This window comes from Pongo pygmaeus, chromosome 5 (assembly GCF_028885625.2).
Source record: "Pongo pygmaeus isolate AG05252 chromosome 5, NHGRI_mPonPyg2-v2.0_pri, whole genome shotgun sequence".
Taxonomy (NCBI): domain Eukaryota; kingdom Metazoa; phylum Chordata; class Mammalia; order Primates; family Hominidae; genus Pongo; species Pongo pygmaeus.
This window is the reverse complement of record NC_072378.2, coordinates 23,496,780-23,523,623: the sequence shown is the minus strand read 5'-3', so window position 1 is coordinate 23,523,623 and position 26,844 is coordinate 23,496,780. Positions and strand designations below refer to the sequence as shown.

Sequence of the window (26,844 nt, the reverse complement as noted above, 5' to 3'; positions counted from 1 at the left end):
AGGTGGGAAATATAAATTTCAGATTTTCTCAGAGTTTGTATGCAATTGGTAGCATTTCTTCCTTTAATGTTTCTTTACCTGGAAAGCCATCTGGACCTGCAGCTTCTCTGTGGAAAGAATTTTAAATACAAATTAAAATTCTTTAGAATATATAGATAGGGCTATTCAGGTTACCTGTTTCTTCTTGAGTAAGCTTTAGTAGTTTCTTTCTTTCAAGGAATTTGTGCATTTCATCTAAGATGTCAAATTCGTAAGTATAAATTTGTTCATTTTTTTATTCTTTTAAATCCATAGACTGTAGAGATGACACCTCTCTCAGTTCTGATATTGGTAATTTGTCTATTTTTTTCTCCTCATCTGTTTTGTTAGAGGTTTATTAATGTTCTCAACCAACTTTTTAGCTTTCATCTATTTTCTTTATTGTTTTTCTATTATCTGTTACAGTGATTCCTACTCTGATGTGTATTACTTCAGTTTTCCCTTTTATTTTGGGTTTCATTTATTCTACTTTTCTAGTTTCTTAAGATGGAAACTAAGAATCATTCATTTGAGACTTCTGATTTCTTCATAAACCTTATACTCTGGGTGAGGGAATAAGACAATTAAAAATAACCACAAAGCATGAGTTAAATAGCATGTCAGAAGGTTAGACATGCTGTGAGAAAAAAGAAAATGACATAGAAGATGGTTAGGATTGACTGAAAGTGTAGATGTTAGTTGGATGGTTGCAATTTTGAATAGAGTGCTCAGTGTAAGCCTCATTGAAAGGTGGCATTCAGGAAGAGACTTGGAGCTGAGTTAGAGAATTAGCCTTGCACATTTCTGTAGGAATAACTTTCCAGTAAAAGGAAAGAATCACTGCAAAGGCTCTAAAATGACTGAAGTGTTGGAGCAAAAGCAAGGAGACCAATATTGTCAGTGAGTAAGGAATGAACTAGAGTAGTTGGAAAAGAGCTTACAGTGTTCCAAGGGAGGGCCGTCTTACAGTATGGAATATGTGTTTTCTCCTTGATAATATTCTAGCTGTCTTATTGTCCAAAAAGGAAAAAATCTTAACCCCAAATCTTAACCCCAAAAGGAAAAAAAAACTTAACCCCAAAAAAGGAAAAAAAAAGAATACACATTGCTCAAAATTGGAAAATTAAAAGAAAAATGCCAAATATCTTTATTGACATTAACCACAAACTATTTATAGTTTTACCACTCACTTTATCTCCTCTCATTTTTACCATCCCTTCAGACTGAACCATAACCTTCATGTGGTATTTTAAAGGCTCAGCTTTCAAGGGTAAAACATTGACTTCCTCGTTTAAAAGAAAAAAGAAATTGGATTTGGCCAGATTCCACTGACATGTATATGAGTTTTTTCATGAATAAAATGGCAAAGATGTTCTTGGAAAAAATGCCTTAATAATTTCTTTTCAAGGATCCCATGAACATTTTCAAAGAAATAAATTGTGTTGTCAGAAAGAATGCAAAGATTTTTCTCACTGACTTAATAAAAATGGATGACACATTTTAAAATATTATCATGGTACACCTAAGTGTTGTTTTTCTCGTATTTTCTCCTTGGATGTAGACCTTTTCAAGTTTTCAAGGTTTTATCATTGCCAGATAAGCTGGTATATGGAATAGGCATTGTGGCACTTTAATTATGGCCAGATTACAAAGAATTATTTTTAACTTTTGCTTCTGAGAAACTGCATGCCTTTTTAGATTTATATTCATCTATATACCCCTTCCATTCTTGAAGTGTCTTATGATGTCATTTATAACTCTGCTCAGGAAGCAATCGTGACAAAAAAAATAAAAAAAATGATCGAAAAAGCAAGCAAATGTTCTCTGATTTTTACAAAGATTGCATGTTTAAGGCAAAGTCTTCTTCAGGTGGTTTTCCAAACCAATAGCTTAAACAGACACATAAAATGTTCACATTTGCAACAAGACTCTTTCTGTGGTCCACTGAGGCTCTTTGTCTTTTCCTACTTTCATGTCGAGTAGCACTAGTTTGCCCACTTTGTACTAATGTACGGTAAATACTGACTATGTACAGGAAAATACTGCTCTTGGAGTAAGTTAAAAAAACTGATTTGATTAATGAAAGAAAATCTGTAGCTACAATCCTAGAGTTTGTCACTAGGCCACTCTCATATAGCCCAATCCTCTTTCCCCACAACACTAGAAACTGTGACACGTGGAGTTGTAGAGGAAACTGGACAGGCAAAATTAGCAATCATTCATCTGAGTTCATAACAACAATGACAGTGATGGTGATAACCACAATTTAAAAAGCAATTTTACATTTAATATGGTTGAATTTTGTGAGAGATTGGCATATTGTCATAATAACATCAGTAGTTAATTAATATTAATTAAGCCTTACATACAAATTTTGAAATTGCGCAAATCTCTCCAGATTAAAAATTCCATAAGCATCAGGAAATCTCAAAGATTTGGACCAAGTGAATTTTAAACTATGTTTTATGCAATCACAACATGTTAGCAAATCAGTAGAGCAACAGAAATAGAGAACACATTTGTCAGTATTAGTCTTACATTACCTGAGATGTGAAGGAGGCAAGGTCCTCAGTAATGAGTATCTTGCATAGAATGCTATCACCCTGTTATACTGTCTCAACTATCTTTGAATGCTAAGATGGGTTCATCTTGCAGATAAGGTTATCTTATTATGGATAGGTTCACTTTGTGAATATGGTTATCTTCTTGTAGATAAGATAGATTCATCTTGTGAATACTATGTCCATCTTGTGGAAAACAACTCTGAAATTCACAGTGAATGAATAACTTGTATTAATATAAAATCATTCAGCCATCAGGTATTGATATCAGGACTTGAACCTAGGTGTTCTGATTAAACCCCTGCTCTTTGTATTGTATCCTGACAATTTTTAAAATTGGGCACCCTTTTAGTCTCCCTCAAATACTGAAAATGACCATTGTCTCCTCCTCTTGTTTTTTTGTCTGACTTTCCCATCCCAAATATTCACACCTGAGTTCAAGTCACATGTTAATGATAGATTTCAGAACTCGAGTAAAGAAGGTGGCCACGTCTGATTATATACATCATTATGCCGCTGTCTGAAGAATCTTGTTTTAGGATTCAGTGTCTTTCAACATCAAAACAGGATAGCCTGAGATATATTTGGTATCTTCTTGTCACCATACCTTGTTCCATAGGCTATGCTATAACAAGAAATGTATGGGACCAGTGTTTGGTAGCAATTTCCAGCAGGGAATGTAAAGATGAAGGCAAACAGCTAGAGTGGATCTAGAAAGTAGTTCTCAAATATACTCCTCTGAGTCTCCAGATCTTCAGAAGAGTCCCCTCACCTCAGCATTCCATTCACCCTCAAAACTCTGCATTCTCCCTTAACCAAGGAAGTTTCTTATTCATTGTTTCATATAGCAAGCTTCCAGTGAGATTTATTTTTAATAGAAAGGTTTCAGGCTGAAGAAAATTTTATAAGCCACGAGAGGAGAGTTGAGGAGTGGGGCAAGTGGTCATTAAAGAATTCCTGGCGTCTTCTGGGCTGGGCTTGTACTTTCCACTTGACCAACTCATGCTCTAGTATTAGATCCCTTTCTGTCTCTTCACTTCTACCCTTAATTTCATAGGGAGGTGAGAAAATATGAAAAGGCTTTACCTGAGATGAGGGCTTTTAATCCAAAGGCATATAACTAGTTTTAATAGTCATCAGGTACTAAACTCATTTTGATTCTGAGAACTTCGTAAGTATCTAGGTTAGATCATGAGAGTGGTGGTTCTGCCCTTTTAAAGTACACCATTGCTTTGAAACCATTATGAATAACTTCTAAAAGCATAATTTTCAAGCATCCACGTATGTGATGGAAAAAAAACCCATAACCTGTCAATGCTTCGCAATGATATCACTGCTCGATATACTAATGGAGCTAATTACCACACAGTTGTTGTATGAGACCTCTAGTCTATTAACATCCTACATTAGTCACCCTGAGTAAAGACAGTATCTGGTCTTTTGCATTTTTTTTTTTTTTAAATAATGGCAAGGATCACAGAGTAAGGTGCAAAATCGTTATGGTAGCTCTGGTGCTTTGTGAGGGTTGCAGGCTGTTCTTTTTACTCTTCATTATCCAGTACGTCATCTTTGTGGGCATCATCTGAAAGTTTATTTCATTCAGAAGTGTTGCAGGACATTCTGATTTGACCATATTAGAATTGCCCATCCTCCCTTTACATCCTCAGTTCTTTCTGGTTCCTCCTTGTAAACTTGACATGCTTCATTTGGTATTGATGAGAGCTATTTCTGCTATAATGTTTTCTACCCCTTTCCCAAAGCTTCTTTGATGCCAAATGTATGTTAGGAAGCAATACAAATCCTAGTCAATAGTTAATTCTTCTTTTTTCTTTCTAATGACATTACTTTCATGGATACACACTGACAAGGATATTTAGAATTTTATGCTTTCCTTTTTATAAAACTACATACTGTCTTTCTAAACTCATTTTCCCTGTGAATATATACATGCTGCCAGAAATTATATTTAAACGACTTGCTTATTGAAGTAGTTACTGCAATTTTCATGCTTTCAATGTGAAGACATTTTAGATTTGGTGTATTTAAGGGTGTAAAAGCGATAAGAATGCTCTCTCTCTACATCCCTACTCCCAGTTGCTGCCTCAAAATTTGAAAACCACCTTCCTTCTTATGTAAAAGGACAAAGAGGCTGGGTCAGCTACCTGAGCCTTGTGCTTAAATTGAAGTGTGACAATTCGTGTCTTTTTTTTTTCTTCTTTTTCTTCTTGAAGATAACTGCTATTTTCACCACGGAGAGGAAAAAAAGGGGTTTTACTGTACATTTCTATAATGGAGCTAAAAGAGTTCAGCAGCCTCTCTGAATTGAAAGGTCTAATTAGATTCTACTTTAATGTAAGATCTTGGCTTCAAGGTACTTAACTAAAAGAGAGAGGGCTTTACAAGAGGAAGCTATAAAATGTTTAAACATAAGCATCTTAAGCATATAACTAAGAAATGAAATACAATGCACCATATAAACTGGGGATTTTCTAATCCATTCCCAAAACTATATTTTGTGCCAGCTTCCATTCAATGTATTTCCTATTCTCATAAAGGAAGTGGTGAATAAAAGGAAGGTGAACTCTGAGAGAAAAGATCCCAGATAGATCTCCGTATTTAAAATACAAGGAAGATGTTCTAATACCATTACTTATGCAAAGAGATCATGGCTTCTTCTGCTTCTTCTGAAGGGTAATATTCCCACATTTTATTATAGATGAAAGATACGGAAGGTCATTTTTATTTTTATTTTCTAATTTTTCCAGACTGGCAAAATAGAAATTCTTAATGAATTTACCAGAATTAAGTAATAGTAAGCAGTGTATTATTATTATTCAGTTATCCATATGGAATACTGAGATGAATGTTTCTGAAGTGTTATCTGCATATTGAGCTTCACAACTTGAATTATTCAATGATTCTGTGATTATATGCCCTGAAATCCTAATTCTTTAAGACCTTTTGTGAATTGGGACTTTGCAGAGGCGGGTGAAACCTGTAACTCCTCCATTTATCTCAGCCATTTCGTTAAAACAGCTGCCTGTCAATGACAGGTTAAGCTCAAGGGAAAAAGAAATTTCTTAGACATGAGCTCCAGAATCTGGAATTCTCTTCTATCCGAGGATTACTTTTGTAATTGAAAAACCTTTATGAGCCCTTCAACTCAGCAATTTTATAAACTTGCCTGTACTATTCTTTTGCTTTCTCCCATTTAAAAACGCCTAGTGATTTTTACTGTGATTTTAATAGGCACAAGTTTTTTTCTGAGAAAACATAGTTTCTGGCCTCTGTGCTGTGTTATGCAAAATTAATGAGAGTTAATTTTTTCAAACAAGTAGAGTCTTAAAGGATGCTTTTAAATAAATGCAATGATGAAGAGGTTCCATTTGTTTATGCCTGTAACTTTTTTCCCTTAATATATTTGTTCAGGAACTTAAAGATGCTTTTCTAGCATTCAGGAAACCAAGTGACTGCTATGTGCCCAATACTCCAGAAACAATAAAATTTAATACCAAACAGAGATAAATTGATACATTGATGCACTTAAAAATGGCTGGATGAGTTGAGACAGGCTAGCGTGGTATTTTCTAAAAAGCAAATGAACTGAATTAGGGCACTGGGCCCCACATTTTTTTTTTTTTTAAGTGAAGTTACAAGTATATTGCGGAGTTCCTGTATGTTCAGTTGCCAGTTTTCACTGTTGTTAAAATTACTATGGTACATTTGTCCCAGTTAATGAATTAATGTTGATATATTATTATAACCAAAGTCCATGCTTTATTCAGATGTCACCATTTTTTCTTTAGTTTCTTTTTCCATTCCAGGATCCTATCCAAGGTACCACATTGCATTTAGTCATCGTGTTCCCTTTGGTTCCTCTTTTAAAGTAAGGATTGTTCACACTTACTTTGTTTTTGAAGATCTGACAGTTTTGTGAATTAACGGAGAAAAGCTACAGGCACCCACAAAATGGAACCTCTTCACCATTGCATTTATTTAGAAGCCCCCTTTAATGCCCTCTTGATTTGAAAAATTCAACCTCCAATGTCAGGTAGAATGTCCCTCATGTTTTTTTCTGATGTTTTTTGTCATGGTTAATGGGTTGGGGTTATGGGTTTGAGGCAGGAAGTTCACAGGGGAAAACTACTGTTCTATCATATCATCAATGGTACATGTTAATATTGACCAGTTGGGTGAAGTAGCATCTGTCATGTTTCTGCACTGTAAAGTTTCTTTTTCCCCTTCCTCCATACTGTACTTAGTGTGCAGTGCACTAAGTAGAGAGTTTTGTGTAAACACTTTGAGGGATGAACGTTTACAAAAATTATTTGGCATTTCTCTGTATGGGAGGTTTTGTGTACATCTCCACTGACAGAATAAATTTCTGTCACTGACTTATATCAGTATTGACTCATGGATATTTACTGTATACTGTGGGTTATAATCCAATACCATATCATTTATTTTATTGATCAGATTGTTCTAGCTTTGACCATTGAGAGATATTTCCGGTGTTGCTTTGACATGCACCCATCATTGCATTTTCTGAGCACTTCCATAATTTCTGGCACTACATAAAACTTCAGGATCATCTTGTTTATTCTCTCTCCCAGCCCTTGCATTATCTATTTCTTCAAGGAGGCCTTGTTCCTTTTATTGATTCATTCTTTGTACTATTGTTACTGGGTTATTACACAGGGTTATTGCAGTGTCCACCACGGTAGTAATATATAAAATAGTTTCACTGCCCTAAAAATCCTTCATGTTTTGCATGTTTATCCAAACCCTTCCCCAAACCTTGGTAACCTCTGACCTGTTTTACATTTTTATAGTTTTTGCCTTGGAACCCTGCAGTATATAGCCTTCTGGCTTTATTCACTTAGCAATACTCATTTAAGAGTCATCCATGACTTTATATGGCTTGATAGCTCATTTTTTTAATTATTATGCAGTATTCCATTGTATGGATATACCACAGTTTGTTTATCCACTCACCTATTGAAGAACATCTTGGTTGCTTCTAGTCTTTGACAATTATAAATAAAGTTGAAAAAATATTCACATGCAGGGTTTTTGTTTTTGTGGATATAAGTTCTCAAATCGTTTTGAACTATCTAGAAGAATTATTGCTAGATTAAATATTAAGACTGTGTTTAGCTGTGTAAGAAATTGAAAGTATTTTCCAAAATTGCAGCATGAGAGTTCCTATTGTTCCTCATTTGTGCCAGCAATTAGTATTTTCACATTCCCATACCCCAACCCCTTTTACCCATTCCACTAGGTGTGTAGTGGCATCTCATTGTTGTTTTAATCTGTATTTCCCTAATGACAAATGGTATTGAGCATCTTTTCATATGTTATTTGCTATCTGTATACCTTCTGTTGTGAAGTATCTGTTCCAATCATCTACTTACTTTTTCAATTTTGTCTTTGTTTCCATATTATTGAGTTTTAAAATTCTGTGTATATGCTAGACATAAATCCTTTATTCACTTTGTGATTTGCAAATACATTGTCTCTGCCTGTGGTCTGTCTTTTCATTCTTTTGGAACTGAGTTTCACAGAGCAAATGTTTTTAAATTTTAATGAAGTCCATTGAATCATTTTTATTTCATAGATCATGTTTTTGGTGGTGTATTTAAAAATTCATCACCAAGCCTAAGATCATGCAGCTTTTTTCCTAGAATTTTTATATTTTGCATTATATAGTTGTGTCTTTGATCCACTTTTATTTAATTTTTGGGTAATTTTGAGGTCTTTGAGTTCTTTGTGTGTGTATGGACATCCAAGTGTTGCAGTATCACATGATGAACAGATTATCATTATTTTATTGTATTGCCTTTGAACCTTTGTCAAAATCAGTTGGCTATATTTGTGTGAGTCTATTTCTGAGCTCTATACCCTACTCATCTACATATCTTTTTTTTTTTTTGCCAATACCACACTATCTTGATTCTGATAACTTTATAGTAAGTCATGAAATTCAGTAATGTAAACTTTGTTCTTTTTTAGAAGAACAATGGACCTAGGAGAAACTATTAGAGAACTTTTGCTTTTCCATATACATTTTACAATCAGTTAGTTGACATCTATAAAAAATTCTTAGGACTTTGTTTGAGACTGTTGAGTCTATAGACCAAATTAGGGAAAGTTAACATCTTAAAAATATTGCATCTTCTAATCCATGAATGTGGAATATCTTTTCATTTATTTAGATATTTGATTTCTTTTAGAAGTGTTTTCTGCATATAGATTCTATACATATATATATATTTTAGATTTATATAACTCTCATTTTCAGTGCTATTTCAAATAGTTTTTTAAGTATTACATTCCAATGGTTCATTATTGGTATATAAGAAAGAAAGCAATTAGATCTGAAGATTTACCTTTCATCCTACAACCTTGCTATATACTTGCTTTTTAGTGTCAGAAATGGCTTTTTCAATAGATTCTGTAGGGTTATTACAAAGACCATCATCTCATCAGCGGGAGAAGATGGTTGTATTTCTTCTTTTTGCCTTACTGGCACTACCTACGGATTTTATTTTGAATTCGAATAGGAATAATAAGAGAGAACAGCTTTTCCTTGTTCTTGATGTTAATGGGAAAGTGTCCAACCTCTCATAAATATGCTGTTAGCTGTAGATTTTTAGTATATCCTCTTTATTAAGTTAAGGACATTCCCTTTTACTTCTAGTTTTTCATGCATTTTATTATGAGTTGGTGTTTCATTTTGTTGAATGCTCTTTATAAAAATCTATTGATACAATCATACTGTTTTTCTCATTTAGTGTGTCATCTAATCAATTACATTGATTAATTTTTGAATGCTAAACCAGCCTTGCATTCCTGTTGTAAATTCCACTTGGTTATGAGGCACTGTCCTGTTTATATATTGGATTTGCCTAGCTCATATTTCTTGAGGATTTTTATCTCTATAGTCATTAAAAATTAGTCTGTGGTTTTATTTTCTTATAGTGTCTTTATTGGGTTTTGGTATTAGGATAACACTATCCTCATAAAATGAGTTTAAAGGTTTTTTTGCCTCTATTTTTTGACAAAAATTGTGTAAAATTAGTTTATTTCTTATGTAAAAGTTTGGTAAAATTTACCATTCAGCTGGACCAACTGTTTCCTTTTTTGTTTTTGGAAGATTTTTAACTACTATGTCACCTTCTTTAATAGACATAAAGCTATTCAGGTTATCTATTTCTTTCTGAGTAGAATTTTGTAGTTTGTGCCATCAGGTAATCAATTTATTTCATCTAAGTTATCAAATTTGTGGGTGTAAAATTTTTATAGTGTTCTCTTACCTTTTAAATGTGCAGGGAATCAGTAGTAATTATCCCTCTCATTCATTCCTAATATGGTAGAGTATTCCTTTTTCTCTTATCCTTGGCTAGCCTGGCTAGAGATTTATCATTTTTATTCATCTTTTTGAAGAAACAGAATTTGAGTTCATTGATGTCCCCTCACTTTCTGTTTTCAATTTTATTGACTTCTGCTTTAAATTTTATTATTTTTTTCTTCAGCTCTCTTTAGGTTTGACCTGCTCTTTCTTATCTAGTCTCCTAAAATGGAAGCTGAGATTATTATTTTTAATATTTCTTCTTTTCTAATATAATATATAATTATTATAAATATATTATTAGCTGCATTCCACAAGTTTTGAGGCTATATTTTCATTTCCATTAAAATAAAAATATTTTTTATGCTCTCCTGAGACTTTTTCTTTATTCCATGGGTTATTTAGAAGTGTGCTACGTAATTGCCAAATATATGGGAATATTCCAGCTGTCCTTTACTTCTTGATTTTTAGTTTAATTCTGTTGTGGCTTGAGAACATACTCTGTATGATTTCTATTTTCTAAAAAGTATAAATATGCATTTTGTGGACCAGCATGTTGTCTATCTTGATGAATGCTCCATGTGAGCTTAAGGAGAATGGATAATCTGCCACTGTTGAGTGGCGTATTCCATAATTGTCAATTAGATCAAGTTGATTTATGTGCTGTTCAGGTCATCTATAATCTTACTGATTTTCTGCCTACTTGATCTTTCAGTAACTGACAAAACAGTGTTGAAGCCTCCAAATATAAATCTGTGCCATTCAGCTACAATTCATTCTTATTATTTAAGAGGCCTGTTGGTGTTGAGGTGGGGTGTGGAATGGGGAAGGAGGACTTTATAATCTTCTTATTAGGACTCAATCTTTTAATGGACCTGTGTCTCAGAAGTAAAGCCTTCAAAAGTGTTTCTGTTCCTCTTCCAAGAGCATAGCTTTTATCCCCCATTCTCTCACTCGCTTCCCTGGCTGTGGCATTCCCAATCTATTCACTTGAAGTCCTGTTCCAAACTGGAATGTCCTTCCCTGAACTAAGATAAGGTTTTACATTTGCCCTCTGATGAATTCCTTACCTCTATAAACTAGGCTCTTATTAGGGGGTAGAATCTGTGTGGGTTTTAGGATTACTACTCATCCCTTCCCCAACCCACACTAGGAGGAATTCTTTCTCAGATCCCCACCATAAGGTCTTGAGGGATTTCTGTAACAAAAGCTCACATAAGTGTGGGACCTCCCTAAGACTGCTATTCCCAAGAATTTCTCACTCTCACACTAGTCTGAACTTGACCTCTCTCAATTCATCAAAATAGCAATTTAAGCATTCCTATCAGCTAGGGATTGCAGTGACTTCTGCTCCAGACAGGCAAGCTTTAGGAGACGTATCTCTCTGGATGCATCTGCCTCTTTAGATTTCAGGGTGGTAGTGTGTTCTGTGACTACAGTCCTCGGATTTATTGAAGAAACATTATTGGTTTTTAGTTAGGTTAGCTTTTTTTTCTTGTTGCAAAGGTGAGGGTGACAACTTCCAAGCTGTTTATGTGTTGAACTCAAACTAAAAGCTCTGATCCATGCTTTTAAATAGCTACGTAGCCCAGGACTTATCATTTAACCTCTGAGCATCAGTTTCACCCTTTCTCGTGAAAAATAATGATGAATTATGGACTCTAAATTCCTACAAGCAAACATAATTGGATGTCAAACTGTTAATGAACATGGAGACCTAAAGATGGGCCTTTGAAGCCTGTCAGCAACATAGGTAGTTTACAATCCCCGATAGTGTATAGAGATTTATCTTAACATGAGTAAGCTACTGTATTAAAACATCACTAGCTCTTTAGCATTGTTTGTGCTAATTAATCTGTTATCAAATTTAGAATCTAAAGTGGAGTTTAACAGCTTGCTCTAATAATCAAAATTTACCAATCAGCCATGATTTCACTCTTTCAACCTTACATTTTCACTCCCAACCAGTGTGGTACATTCAGAAGATTATGCTACCCTCATGATAAAATGAATAAGGTTACTGAAGAAAAAAAATGAACAAACAAAAAAGCCAAATGAGTTTTTCCTTGATTATTTATATGACAGAAGGGTTCAGTGACTTGACATGATTATTCCGATAATCACTCATTTTCACAGATGCCTCAAATTATGGATTAACATATTAGAACAGTGAAAAAGAAACTATATCAAAAAACAAGACTCATAAACAAAATATGTTGGTCTACATGACTGCAAGGCCTTTTAAATGATTCATTTAATATTATTTCATCAAAATTTTAAGCACAAGTATTTAGAAAGGTCGGAGTAAGTTATGGCAAGGTATAATTACATTTTTAAGTTGGCTATATCCATCAAATAATGACCTTCTCTACCTCATCCTCAAACTCAAATAGAATTTGGAGTAACCTATGTTAAGTCTTTGGGACCAAATCATTTAGGGCTGCTTAGTGGTCTCTTAAAACCAAATAAGACTCTAGCAAAAGTGACCATTAGAGTCAGTGTTAGTAACCTACTAAGAAAATGAAAGATAAAAATGACTTGATCATCTCCATAGATACAGAAAAAGCATTCAACAAAGTTCAGTCTTCTTTCATTATAAAAAAAACTCAACAAAATAGATATAGAAGATGATTTCTTCAACATAATAAAGTCCATTTATGAACAGGCCACTTCTGTTCAACATAGTACTAAAAGTACCAGCAAGCTCGGTCAGGCAAGAAAAAGAAATAAAATGCATTCTAATTGGAGAGGAAGAAGTAAAATTATTCCTGTCTTCAGATTACCTGATCCTATATGTCAAAAACTCTAAAGACTCAACAATTAGAACTAATAAATGAATTCAGTAAAGCAGCAGGATACAAAATCAACATGTAAAAATCAGTTGCATATCTTCATACCAACAGTGATCTATCTGCAAAAAACACCAGGAAAACAATCTCAATTGCAGTAGCATAGAAAAAATGTTTAGAAATCAATTTAACCAAGGAAATGAAAGATCTATACACAGAAAACTGTGAAGCATTGATGAAAGAAATTTATGTATGAAATTCTCATATGTAAATGGGAAAACATGTTTGTGGATTGGAAGAATTATATTGTTAAAATGGATCTAGAAAAAGGAAATACAGTTTTACAAATCTAGCACAACTGAGGTAATTCTATTGCATTTTCAGGTATTTTTTCACGCCTAGGATCTTAATATTGTTATAATCATAATTTATACAAATCATATTCCCCTCTTTCACTTAGTGGTAAATTAAAGGCATCTTTTCATGTTACTGCTTTTTCTTAATTTGCCTTAGATGCCTAAAAACCCATTCAAAGATCACTCCAGTTTACTAACAAGGTAACTAGAGAAATGGTTTCATACTTAAAAATGAGGAGCAACACTTGAGAAGTAACAATGGGACGTGTTCTAATTAAAAGCTTGAAAATGGTCTCTTGTACATTTAAAGTAACATTTATTTATGGAGAGTAAATAAAGGATTAATAATCCTAGGTCAGAACTCAGGTAATGGCCAAGGCAAATAATTGCTGCTACAGTGACATTATCTGGATATGGAAATAGTCTTTGAATTACTGACCTGTGTCTTAAACAGAAAGTGATTATCATTATGTTCTGGATCTTGTAAAATTATGAATTTTATACAGATGGTTATTGTTGCTTTCTACAATATGTTAGTAAGGATAATATGTTTTCTTAATGACTGATACCAGACTAAACTTAATTGACTACATCAGCATCATCTCAAGTTTCATATGCTTCTGTTTAAGTATGTGAACTTCAACCCAAACCATATAATCCTTGCTTATTGCAGTGGACATTGTGAGACCAAATTTTTGTCAATTCTCATCAGTTTATATGAATTGTTGCTTTTACTTAACAGACTTTTATATTGTACATGAGGAGTGATTTGATTGTTCATAGAAATAAATAAGTTTATACTTAAATTTTTGTTGTTAAAATAAAGCATTACTGTATTCAAATATTACTTTGTCTCATGATTGTTTGCTCTGTGCTTTTTCACAGATTTCACTGACCAGCAACACTCCAGTGACAGTGCAGTCAAAATTTATGGAGTCTGCAGTAAATATGAAGCTAAAGTAACAGGTAAGTGAATCATAATGCATTCTTTTCAAAAATATGTTATTTATTCATAACTCAAAAGTAAGTGTCTGATACTCCTAATGTCTGTTTTGCGTTTCTGGAGCACGTATCATTCCTTGCAGTAAAAGTCGCGTCCTTCTCAGTTAGATAAGAGATTGTTATTAATGACTTCTGAAAATTTATCTCAGTAAGAAGGCTACTGAGCTCTCCAGATGACCTAGAGTGAAGGGTATGTTTTTCTGGTTAATTTTTAAATAATATTACTGAGATGGATTTATTTAAGGTTAGTATGTGTTATTTGGATATTTAAATATTGTCTCATTAGACATGTACCTGAAGTTATGACACTTCTAAAACCTTTTGATATAATTTGATTTTTAAGGGTTAGTTTAGGTATTCTGGGTGCTTTTTAAGTGCTGAATAACTGGTTAAGTTTGATGAACTCCCTGATATTTTTTTCAGCAAATGTTTTATATAATTCTGACACAGTGCCTTTGAAACCTCACAGATTCATCGTTGGAGATAGAATTCCATAGACTATTCCACAGATTTGATGAAGGCAGAGTTCTGTGTATTATGTAATGGATTTCTGGATAATAGAGAATAGAATTTTATGATAAGATAATACTTTTTGTTTAATTCTCAAGATCGGTCTTCTTGTTTTTAGAAACTCTCAAAACCAAGACTAACTTGAGAAACACCAGGAATCTTTTCTCACATGCATATACACATAGACCGTATGTAGAGACGCATATGAAAGATTCTATAAATACTCACATATTTAAGATTTTCTTTCCCTCTTTCATGAAGTCAGTATGACTTGTTTTTTTTCCAGCAAAACCTATCTCTGGCAAGAACTCAAAAATGGAAAGCTCTGTAAAGAGCTCAATTGCCTGTTTTCTGAGCATTGACCAAAACTCACCAATGCCTGGTTCTAGAATCTGTAGTAATTGCTAATATACTGCATCAGATGTTAGTTTGTGTTCACCTCATAGCCAGCTGCTGTGTTGGCCCATTGGCTGCTTAGAACAGAAACAGGAAGCAGCACACAAATATTTCCTTTGAAATTGATGACTACAACATTGAAAAATATTGACCTTTATGTCAAAGAAAAATAATTATCAAGTGAAAAATGTATCTATGACTAATATTTATATTATTAGAAAATTTTCTGTAAAGTCAATTTCTTTAAGGTTATAGAGTAAGCTTCAGAATAGTTTGCAATTACACTGTTTACACGTGAAGCAATATAATTTTTTCATGAGAAAATATAGGAATTCAGTTGTAATATATACAACATTCCTATATAAAATATAGGAATTCAGTTTAAAAAACTAGGTTCTTTAAGGCCAATATTTTGAAAGGTAATTGATGCGTTAGGCTACATTATTTTTTAATAATTGATATTAGGCTACATTATTTTTTAACTAGGTAAAATTGATAAAATTTTGGTCATATTCCTTTTGCAAGAAAAGAAGGAGAAAGATATGGAATCTCTGATTTCATCTGAGGGTCTAGTCACTATTTGATCTGTCTCTGTTGATGGGAGAGGAAAGACTGGCTTTTTACTTAAGTTCAATATTCCTGCGGTGCCTAACAGTCTAGTTTCCAGTATTCAGTCTGTCATTATCCATTTATGTATCAACCAATCTCATTTTGCTCCAAGAAAATGATTAAATTGCTTAAGCCATAATTTCATTTGGGTTTAACAGTTTCAACTATCTTGTCATTACTGTCATTGTCATCCAAATAAGTTCTCAACTACCTAACTCTACATAGTTTCATGCTTTCTGGTTTAAAACTAAGTAAAGCGATATGGTCTCTGCCCTCTAGGAGTTTATAATCTTAGAAAAATTTGGTTACGGCAACCCTGAAAACCTCTATTTATTTGGTTTAACCTGTGATTTTTTTTTTCCTTAGCTCTCTTCCAAGTTCCTATCTGCAGATATATTGTCTCTAATTCAAAAGCAGAGGCTTGTAGTTCTTTGTCTGTGTGTGCCTGCTTGCCCTTCTTCAGGTGCACTTAAAAGCATGTGTCCATATCTTAATTAGGTGGACACATCTTATCAGGCCATAGACCTGGTGTCATGGACTCAAAGAAAAAGAAAGATGGTAGATGGCTGGGTGCAGTGGCTTACACTTTTAATCCTAGCACTTTGGGAGGCTGAGGTGGGAGGATGGCTTGAGCTCAGAAGTTTGAGACCAGACTGGGCAACATGGTGAAACTCCGTCTTTACAAAAAATACAAAAAATTAGCTGGGAGGGATGTTGTGCACCTGTAGTCACAGCCACTTGGGGGGCTGAGGCAGGAGGATAGCTCAAACCTGGGAGGTCAAGGTTGGAGTGAGCCGAGATCCCTCTACTGCACTGCATCCTAAATGATACAGTGAGACCTTGTCTCAAAAAACAAGGTGGTAGAAACGTTTTCACAATATTCCAATTCAAATTTAACTCTGAACTCAATGCTTTGCCCAGCACACCACTCCTGATCAGAGATGAGTTGAGAGCACAGAAAGATACTTTTACTCAAAGTCACTTTGTTGCTTCCGGAGCAGCCTGATAGTAACTTAATCCAGTGGTTCCCATCTAGGAGGCAGCCATTCCCCTCCTTCCACAGCATGGAGATGTAGATCCCAAGGTGCTACTGACTTCAGTAACCCTGGAACAAACAGAAGAAAACTGAGAGTGGTCTGAGGGGATGCAGGTGGATTTCTGCCCCTTATCTCTGTGTCTTCCCTAACACAGCCACCTCGAGACTGTACACATTATTAATAGCTGTTATTTCTCTTTCTGAACAAATCACCTCCATGCAATTTGCACTTGAGGGTACTGGAGAGTGTCCTGCCTATCTCTGTACATTAAATAACCTTATTGTGTTGCTGAGCCTGGCTGTGTCTCTCCCTTTCTCTGTGGCAGGTGTATTTATCATTTTCCCCACTCTGACATTCCTGGCTTCAGCTGCCAGACCAGGCCTGGTGCCTTTCTCTCAGTAGATTAGTTTGCATTCTATGGGATTAAAAAGGTTTAGAGAGCAACTGGGAGTTGGCAGGAAGAGCCTGAGCTATTTGGAAATGTCAGAAAAGTGTCAAGACTGCCAGTTTTCTGGGGGATAAAATGGGAGGAGGAACAGTAGCACTTTTCAATCAGATTCTAGTAGACAAAACATCACAAGAAAGCAGCAGCAAGGATCTCTAAGATAATAAGAAATTCTTGTATTCTGAGAAGGGTAGGGAGAGAAAAGAGGAGGCAGTGGTGAAGGAGACAACTCTCTTTTTTCATGAGCAATTGAAAGTTGACAAACGGGACAGCCCAGTACATCACACTATGGTGTCACTCTTTGGTCTTAGTCAACCTTGTGGAAACCAGTCATGGGAGAAGAGGTGCTCTGAGGAAATGAGGAAATGAGGTGCTCTGAAAACAAACATGCGACTAATGCATTTAGCAGCATCTCATGTTCCCATTTCATTTTTGGCTTATATTCTGATTTCTTTCATTATTTGTGGAGGAGGGGGCTTTTGTCTTTGATGTATTTCCTTAGAGAAAGGAGACACTTCCTAGGGCTCAGAAAGAAGCCTTGATCTCCCAAAGATTCCGAGCAGGTGACAAAGGAAATGTATGAAAGATTTGTTTTAATGCTGTATCATATGCAGAACTGCAACTGCTAAGAACAAAGAGAAATCACTGTATTTGAAAACTCTAAAAGGGGGATTAAGCATGAAAAATGAACCAGAGAGCTTTATTACTGCACTACATATACAGATAGATTGGCTTTACCATCCTGCCTTTGTTTTCTGCCTTTACTACGGGACGTATTCTTGGTAAACTTGGAAAGAGAATGTGACTCAGTGCACCAAGAAAAAGGACTGAGACCTGAGAAACTTGGCAAAGCATTTCCTCAGGTTTGGCTGAATTTGAAGTGAAATATTCATGTCATTCGAGAGACCTCCACAGGAGTAATTTCCCCCATCCCAAACACGAGCTTACAGCACATTTTTATGCCTTCTTTGGCAGAGAAGGAAGAAGGACAGACAAAAGCAAAGTTTTTGGCTTTTTCTGCATGGCATGAAGAATGGGAACAGTCTTCAATCATAAATTGGGAGGAAGAGTTTCAGTCAACCTGTTGAATTTTGCACATCGTTTGTAAAATAGGTTGGGTAGAGGGTGATGATTGGCCCACACAATTTTTAAGTTTACTTATAAAATCCTTATTAAAGTCATACCTCCAAATTTAACAGCTCAACTAAGCTAAGGAACTCTGCCCTGCCCAGGTGTTCTCTGTGCATATGTTAAGATGAAATCATCTTCTTTGCTATGATTAGTCCTGAACCAGACATTGAGAATTTGAGGGCCAGTGTCAGGGACATCTAAAGCTATAGGGTTGATCAATGAGAAACTTCCTTTGGCCAAAGTATTGTTTTTCAACCACAGCGAAGTCAGATAATTGCTTCTAAAGGAGAGCAGATTCCTAAGGGGATGCAGGTGTGTTTCCTAGCTGAGTGAAAGAACTGGATTTTGTCTTCCCGGGATAAATCTCTACTCAAGTTCTTTACCTATTAACATGCATGAGGCTTCATTTCACCAATGAATCCTCTCTTCTGTGTCTCTGTCCTCTTCTATTCCACAAGATTCCTCCCCTCTGTCTATATGTATGCTCAAGCCTCCCTTGGTTATGCCTTCACTTGATGGTTCTACTCAGATCTCTCCATCTTCTTTCATTCTTTTCATTTAGGCATCAACAGGTAAGAGATAATGATGTAAAACAGGACAGCAAAGGCCCTCGCTCTCATGCAAATTAACTTCTAGTTTGCTGTGGGGCGAGACTACAGGGGAAAATGACGAATGATAAACACATCCATAAACAAGATGCTTTAACATAGTGATAAATACTTTAAAGACAATAAGACGAGGTGATATGGAAAGTGAGTGAGCTGTGAGACAGAGGACTTACTTGAGATTGTGAAGCCTGAAAGGTTTCTCTGAGGAAATGACATTTCAACAGAGACTTGAAATTATAAGTCAGATCCAGCCTCTCAAAGTTCCATGACAAAGCATTCAAGGGAATAGGGGTAGAAAGTGCCAGCTTGTGGAGGCCTGAGGAGCTTGGCACTGAGAAGAGAAAGAAGGCCAGCGTGACTGTGTCTCAGTGTGCAGCTGAGAGAATGGCAGGAGATGCAGGTAGAGATGGGAGGGCTGGATCCGGAGGACCTGAGGCCTGACGAGCTATGGTTAGAATTTGGAGGCTCACTCTGGAGGATTTTAAGAAGGGACTGACACAATCTGATTTATATTTTTAAAAATCACTCCTGCTGTTTTGTGGAGAAGCAAGAAGGCCAGTTAGGAAGCTACTCTAGCAGTGCAGATGACACATGATGATGGTCTGTACCTGGGCCATTCATAGAGGCATGGAGATGGATAAGATGCAATTTTGAAATGAGATCAACAGTATCTGCAGATGGAAGCACAGGATTCTAAGAATGAATTCCAGGTCTTGGCTTGAGTGCTTGTGTGTGTGGAGATAACGATGACTAAGATGGGGGAAGCTGAGGGAGGTACAGGTTTGAATGTTCAGGAAGGATAAGGATCTGGGTTTGGCCTGTTTCTTTACATTGTATCTGTTTCAAATAAATATTATAATTTCCATGTGGGGTAGGGGGAACTACCACATCTTTTCCATTTCCAGATGGTAGAACTTCCTATTAGACTGATACCATTGACCTCTCTCTGCCCTTCCTTTTCTGGGAGAATAACTCGCTAGATTAGAACCTTTCTGAGAAGAGCTGGTGTGCTTAGTTCTGCTTCTCCCACCAACTTTTCTCCTTGAGATTTGCCTTCATGTGGGTTCATCATCTGGAATTACTGTGATCCTGCACTTCTCACGTCACATGGATTCAATGGTCACATCCATTCGATTGATGAGCCATGTTGATTCTCTCTGTTGTAGCTCTCTTGTGTTCCTTTATTCCTGTCTTTCTCTGGGTGCAAATCCTCATGACTTATCATTTGAAATCTTGACTGCCAACTTATATGCTCATTTAATGTTAAATGAGCATTTTGTGTCAATGACTTTCAGTGGGCTTGGTTAGAAGAAAGAAATCAAACTCCCTCAGACCATTCACAATTTGGCCCCAAATAGTTCTTTTCCAAATCATGCTCTTTAAAAAAAAAAAAAAAAAAAAAAAAAAAAAAGGTGTCTGTGTTGCCTCATGGCACTCTACATTGTCCTGATATTTTCTCTCCTCAAATATTATATTAGAATGTGACCTAGAGCACAATAAACACATTGAAAATTTCATAGAAATGTTTGTGTTTATACACATCTTCCTCTGGCCTCCAGCTCCACACTTTAAATACTTCTTAGCATGATGCTTTGCAAAAGTAGACTCTCAAGCCATAATTGTCAGATTAAAAAGGAAAGAATTCGGGCCAGGCGCGGTGGCTCACGCCTGTAATCCTAGCACTTTGGGAGGCCAAGGCAGGAAGATCACCTGAGGTCAGGAGTTCGAGACCAGCCTGGCCAACATGGCAAAACCCCATCTCTACTAAAAATACAAAAATTATCCAGGCATGGTGGCGCATGCCTGTAATCCCAGCTACTCAGGAGGCTGAGGCACGAGAATCGCTAGAACCTGGGAGACAGGTTGCAGTGAGCTGAGATCATGCCACTGCACTCCAGCCTGGGTGACATAGCAAGACTCTGTCATAAATAAATAAATAAATAAATAGGAAAGAACTGTCTAAGAGAATTTATGATGTCCTGAATTCTGACAAACCTCATGAAGACACCAACTGTCTAAAGAAGGCAAGTGAATTAGTAGGGGAGAAGTGTAGAGTCAGAAAGAGGCCAAGATAAACATTACTATGTTCAGTGTAATCTGTTTCTTTCCTTTTCTAGAACTTTCAGCAAAGTCTCAAAGGATCCTCACAAGCATATTTTAAGATGCCTTTTGTGGATTCACGTCCTAAATTCCAGACTTGTTTTACCCCAATCTGCAAATTACCTGGTTCCTTGCTGACTGATGCGATGTAACTGATGTTCAGGAGTGTATAAAACACTGATTTTTTGTTTGTTTGTTTCCTTTTGCTCTAGTCAAATATGTAATTTTCTGGTATTTACCCAAAGCTACGGATCTACTCTTGAATAGCTTTGAGCACTCTATGTATCAAGATCATATTTTTTATTTACGTCAGAACATTTTTTGAAGAACACGAGGTCAGTACAAACAATGGTTCTGATGCCATCAACGAGAAGGAGATAAAAATGCACTGATCCTCAAAAAAACTGAAAGTGGCAGCAATTTCTAATATGCTTTTTAAAGTGTAGTGGCCCAGTGACCTCTTATTGATATCATATTTTTGCTATTAGTAAACATTTTCAATTACTGAATACCACCTGGATCTCACAATAACGTTTTAAGATAAGCAAGGCGAGTATTTTAAATTCACACTTGTACTGATGAAGTGACTGAAGTTCAGAAGAAAGAAGTAGCCCAAAGTCACAATGTTAGTGAGTAGTCTGGTGAGAATGTGAATCGTCATCTATGGGTCCACACAGATGCTCTTTTGCAGCATTGTTCAGCGGATTTACCAACTAGGATTTGAGAGTATCCCAGATTAAATTAACCAGACCAGGGAAAATCCAGGCAAGTTTACACACACACACACACACACACACACACACACACACACACACACACACCCCAAGGCAATTTGTGGGGCTAAAGAAAAAGTACAATATTTGTCTTCTAGTCTTTCAATTTTGCTACATTCAATATCTGTATTAATTTTTGTTTCTTGATGACATGCTAAGACAGAGACAGCAGCTAAATAAAATCAAATGCTGCCTATCTTACTTAGTTCCCCATTTTTTATCTAGAAGCTTATCATTCACTAAATCTAACCAACTGCCATATACAATGTGGGAGAAAAAAACTTTTCAGAAAGATCTTGATTGTTCCACCAGTTCTTTTTTTCATCCATGTCCTAAACGCTGCCAAATTTGAGGGGAGTTTCCAGTGGAAAACAATTTGGGATTGAAGGTTTTCCACTTTGTATAAAATCGGGATTGAAGCCATATAAATGGCACCTTTGGGGATGATGTGGGTAGTATCTCTGATCATCTGGATACTGTGCTCTGAAGTCTCTAGTGACTTCCCACCTAGGTCCTTGGCTCATCCTGCTCCAGCCTCCTGGCATGCTATTTCCCTTGCTGCTGGTGCAAATCTCGTCCATATTTCGTGCATCAGACACCAGATCCAGTCAATCATACAGATCCAGAATCTGTATTTTGCTAGGGCTGCCATAATAACATACCACAAACTGGGTGACTTACACAATTGAAATGTGTTGTCTCACAGTTCTGGAGGCTAGAAATCCAAGATCAAGGTGTGGGTAGGGCTGGTTCCTCCTGAGGGCTGTGAGGGAAAGATCTGTTCTGGGCCTCTCTCCTGGGCTTGCAGAGGGCCTTCTCCTTCTTCTGTCTTCACATCGTCTCCTCTTGGTACTTCTCAAATGAATAATACCCTGTTCTCTGCTGCTTTAGGGTGGTTTTCAGTGCTATTCCCTGTATTCTTTAACCCTGCAAGTTCTTGGATACCTGGATATAGCCTGATTTCTTCATTCCTTTATGCACTGATCTAGAAGAGCGTCCTTCATGTAGAGAGATTTAAAGGAATGGATTAATGAATATCCACAATGAAATTCATGAATAGGAGTCTTTGAAAGCAAAAATGAAATCCCTTTGGCAATATTACATTGCCTAGCTCTTTTGAACAGGATGTCCTAACATTTGAAAGCCTCTCATCAGCTGAGAGCACATCAATATTATTTGATTACACTTCTATATAGATTCAAGGATAAATCTTGCAAGAATATATGAGTTTGTAGTACAGATTGGGACTCCATCCGGGCCTCTTTTAATTCATACTCCTGTCTTTGATTCTGATTTACTTTCAGTTGGAGCACTGATTTACCTTTTTTGGTCTTTTCTCACTTTGTTCTTCATAAGCCCTTTGTTGGCTTTCTAAAAGTTATTGCCACTGAATTAGATTTTAATGGAGTTAATATATCAGTATGTTATTTAGTGTTTTAGTCTGTGATTAATCCTAGAAAAGCTGGGTGAGTGCCTTACCAGAGGGCTGCATGTTCTCCAGGTTGCAGCATTATTCATGTCAGATGCAAACAGACAAATACAGAGCAGTGGGAAAAAATGAGGTGAGGAGGCTGGGGAGTCCAGACTTTGGTGCAAGAGAAAGGAGGGGTGAAATGTTTTTATGCAAGCTCAGTTTTCAATTCTATGGTCTCTAATGAGGCAAGCAGACTTTAATCCTGCCATCGCTAGGATGAAAATTTATTGATTCCTGATCTATGTTTAATGATGAATTAATAGATTTGCCTTTATATTCAACTATGCAGCACACTTATTTCTAAACAAAGAGCAGGTCCTTAGGTTGCATGGACCTGAGACTTAACAGTTCTCTGTGCCTCTCTCTCCTTGCCCAATGAAAAGGAGCTTAATCCTTATTTTGCTGCTGAAAATAATATGTAGAACCAGTTAAATCTGATCCCCAATTTGTGTGAATGTGATAAAATATGCATTAACCTCCCACTATTGCTTTTCTTGTGCACAGGCAAAGAGAACACCAGCAGAAAGTTTACCAGAAATCCCCTCTCAAACACAGATGGCTACAAAAACCTGAGAAACCTACTCTAGCCCATTAACACTTTTCTGTCCAAAAGATTTCCTGAGAAGCTGGAAATTCTGCCAGTCTGGGCTATGATGTTGGCACTTCCTCCTAGTTCCATTTTCTCTACCTGGTGCCTGGCTGGCAATGCATTTACTCCTTCAATGTGTCCTGAGCCCAGGGTAGGACACAGTGATTTTTTTTTTTTTTTTTCATTCAAGACACCTGGAGCTACAGGTCACTTTTGAAACCAGCAAAAATAGCCTGCAGTTCTAGGTTACTTTGACATAGGTAATGACTTAAAATTCCTCTGAGCTTAGATTTTATACTTATGATTCTTCAAATTAGCTCTCATTATCCCTGCAGGTTTCTGCCTTTTGAGCTTTTAAAGTCACAGATTTCAAATATAACCAGGGCACCAAAGTCCTTAGCTTCTAAAATCACAAACCCCCGCAGGATGGGAATGATAATGCGTGTATGTTAGTGGGGGTAGTGGGAGTTATAGTTAGTGAAATAAAGAATTGAAGAATTGTCCTACAGTGAATGGAAGAATCAGTGCTGGCTATTAGCTACAAAGGTACCAGCTAATACCTCACTGAATCTGTGCCAGAACCAGACAAAACTTTGGCAGGAGTGGAGGACTATGGAGGGTTACAGAAAGAAGATACTACTCCCCTCATCGCTCCGCCCTTATATATATATGTAATATATCTATATATATCTTGTGCCATGTGAAGCAAAAATAAATACATGTATTGGGCTAGAATTTCATCTATCTTGCCCCATGTTTGCGATTAGGTTTAACTTTTACAATCCTACACGGTGGGGCTTCAGTAATATAATATTTCTGTGGGCAACACATACATTATGAACCACTTATGGACATAAATAACAAATATTATTTTTGTTATATATAATCAGAAAGCTTGAAAGGGAACAAAGATGCCGTCAAGACTGTCTGCCTGTCTCTGTGCAAATGTGACTGTCCTTACAGAAAGCAGTAGACATATGGCTATCTGGACTGTTTTCAAAGGACATGGCCATCCCTCCTTTGAATAAATCATTCCTGCCGTTTAACAACCTTTACAGTTGGGACGTGCCTTCTCATAAAGAACTTGCTTTTAGAATTGACCAGGGTTTCTCCATTTTGCTGGGCGAAACAGACTGCTTTGTATTGTTTGACCACATACTAATGCTTTTGTAGAGAAAGAATTCATTACATGGTGAATGCGGGAGGGTGGTGGATATTTCTTCCGAGAAGTGCTCTCTTCCCTCCCTCAAACTTCTACAATTTCAGATTGGATTGTCTTACAGATCATCTTTTCCTTCCCCTCTGGGTTACAGTGCATCACACTAGATGGCAGTAATACCCTAGTTTGAGAGTCCATTTTACATCTTCCCTCCCCCATTACAATCTTTTCTTGTCCATAGCAATACGGAATAAAACATGCAAATAAAATCCCTTCCTTTTGTACAAGGTTCATTCAGAAAAGCTGATATACAATTAAAGCTGGTAATGAAAAAAATGTGTTAAATGATATAGAAAACTCAGGCATTGTGAGTTTTTTTGTGTGTAGCGGGTGCGGGGGCCAGTCTCTGGTTTGTTTCTTTGTTTGTTATGGTTGTTTTTCAGATAGATATAGTTTAATTACAAAAGAAAATTTGTTAGAGCCAAAAGTCTAAGCTTAAGTGGTAAGGTAAAAGTGTATTTCTGAGAAAAGAAAAGAATTCAGTCATGCCATTAGCTTATTCTTTTCTGAAATCCTATGTTTCTTCCAGCAGATTGGCTATGCTTTTATGCAACATTAACCTGGATTTTCTAGACAGAGATGGTCAGATGCAAGCTCACAGCCCTATGTATATTGCCCATTAACAGGGAGTAGAATAACTGGAAGGAAAACAAAACCAACTCAAAAGCTCCTAATACAATGAAGACCCCTTTTCATTGTGGTTGCGTAAACCTGGAGATTTGCAGATGATTTGGAAAGAGACAAATTTAGCTTCTGTAAAACATTCTTGGACAGCTAATCCAGACTTTCAGAATGCCCTACTAAGTGAGAACCATCTAAGAATAAGATGCAAAAAAAAAAATGGCTCTATTCTGATTGGCAATCATTCATTTTACATGTAAAGTAGTAAAACCATAAACTGTTTTTATCAAAACAAACTCATCAAACATTTAACTTGATGTTACTGGAATGTTATTATTTTTTTTCCTCTTCCAGTTCACAGCCCTAGGCTTTATATTGAAATTCACAGACACAATGCTCTCATTTTAAAGGAAAGCATGTAATCACCTTTAAAAGGTAACTACACAGAAAACTGAAGCAGCGTCATAAGAGGCAATGTGAATTCATGAGCAAATATGAAGAAGGTTGCTCACCCCACATGTTAAAATGCTTAGTGCATTATTTATAGACATTGTTTGACCAGGGAGATCAAGGTCATGTGTGGACTCCTGGGCAATGGGTCAAATCTTGAGAGGCTGCCCTGATAATCCCTGCTGACAGTTTCTTGGATTGTGTTGATGTACTAAGTAGATGCATTTTCCAACTTGGAGGGAACAATGAAGAACTTTAAAAAAAAATTAGTTAGCTATTCATTTATCTGACTTGATCACAACTCATTAATTTTGATCAGAAACAGTGTATACGGTAGGGAGGTTGCTATATTCACATGCTCTTTTCCTAAACTCTCTGAATCATTCCACTAAGAGAAATATACAATTAACTTTTCCCGGTGACAACTGCTCCTTGCCTTTTACCCCTCGCCAATAATGTTTCCAATATATTCCAATGTCCAGAGTAAAGCAGACTCAATAATTAATAGTGTGACTCAGAAGAAAGTACTGAAATCTTAGAATGTTTACTCTAGAAATTCTAATGGAAAATTATTTCTAAATGTTTTTAAAAGTTATTATATGTTAATATAATATTAACATATAATATTATATTATTATAATAATATTTATTATAATATTATTTTATATTATATTGCAGAATTCCATGTCTTTAAGTTGTCACCCATAGTGGGCCCATTGTTTATGTGTCACCCTTGGGTTCTCCTGTGTTATACAGAAGATGTAGACTGGCTTGCTCAAGTGATCATGGGACATGATATTGAGGT

General features: G+C 36.1%; 1 long non-coding RNA gene across 3 annotated transcripts in view; it reads right to left on the bottom strand.

The window, feature by feature from the left end:
* The window catches only part of LOC134739689 (uncharacterized), a 296,309-nt gene that overhangs the window by 48,725 nt on the left and 220,740 nt on the right, over positions 1–26,844 (bottom strand). Inside the window, exon 5 of one of the 3 annotated variants that reach the window (XR_010126584.1) lies at positions 14,172–16,697. The exons of the other annotated variants lie outside the window; for them this stretch is intronic. This is a non-coding gene — a long non-coding RNA (uncharacterized LOC134739689). Of the gene's footprint in view, positions 1–14,171; positions 16,698–26,844 lie in introns of those variants that run through there. 3 annotated transcript variants of the gene reach the window in all.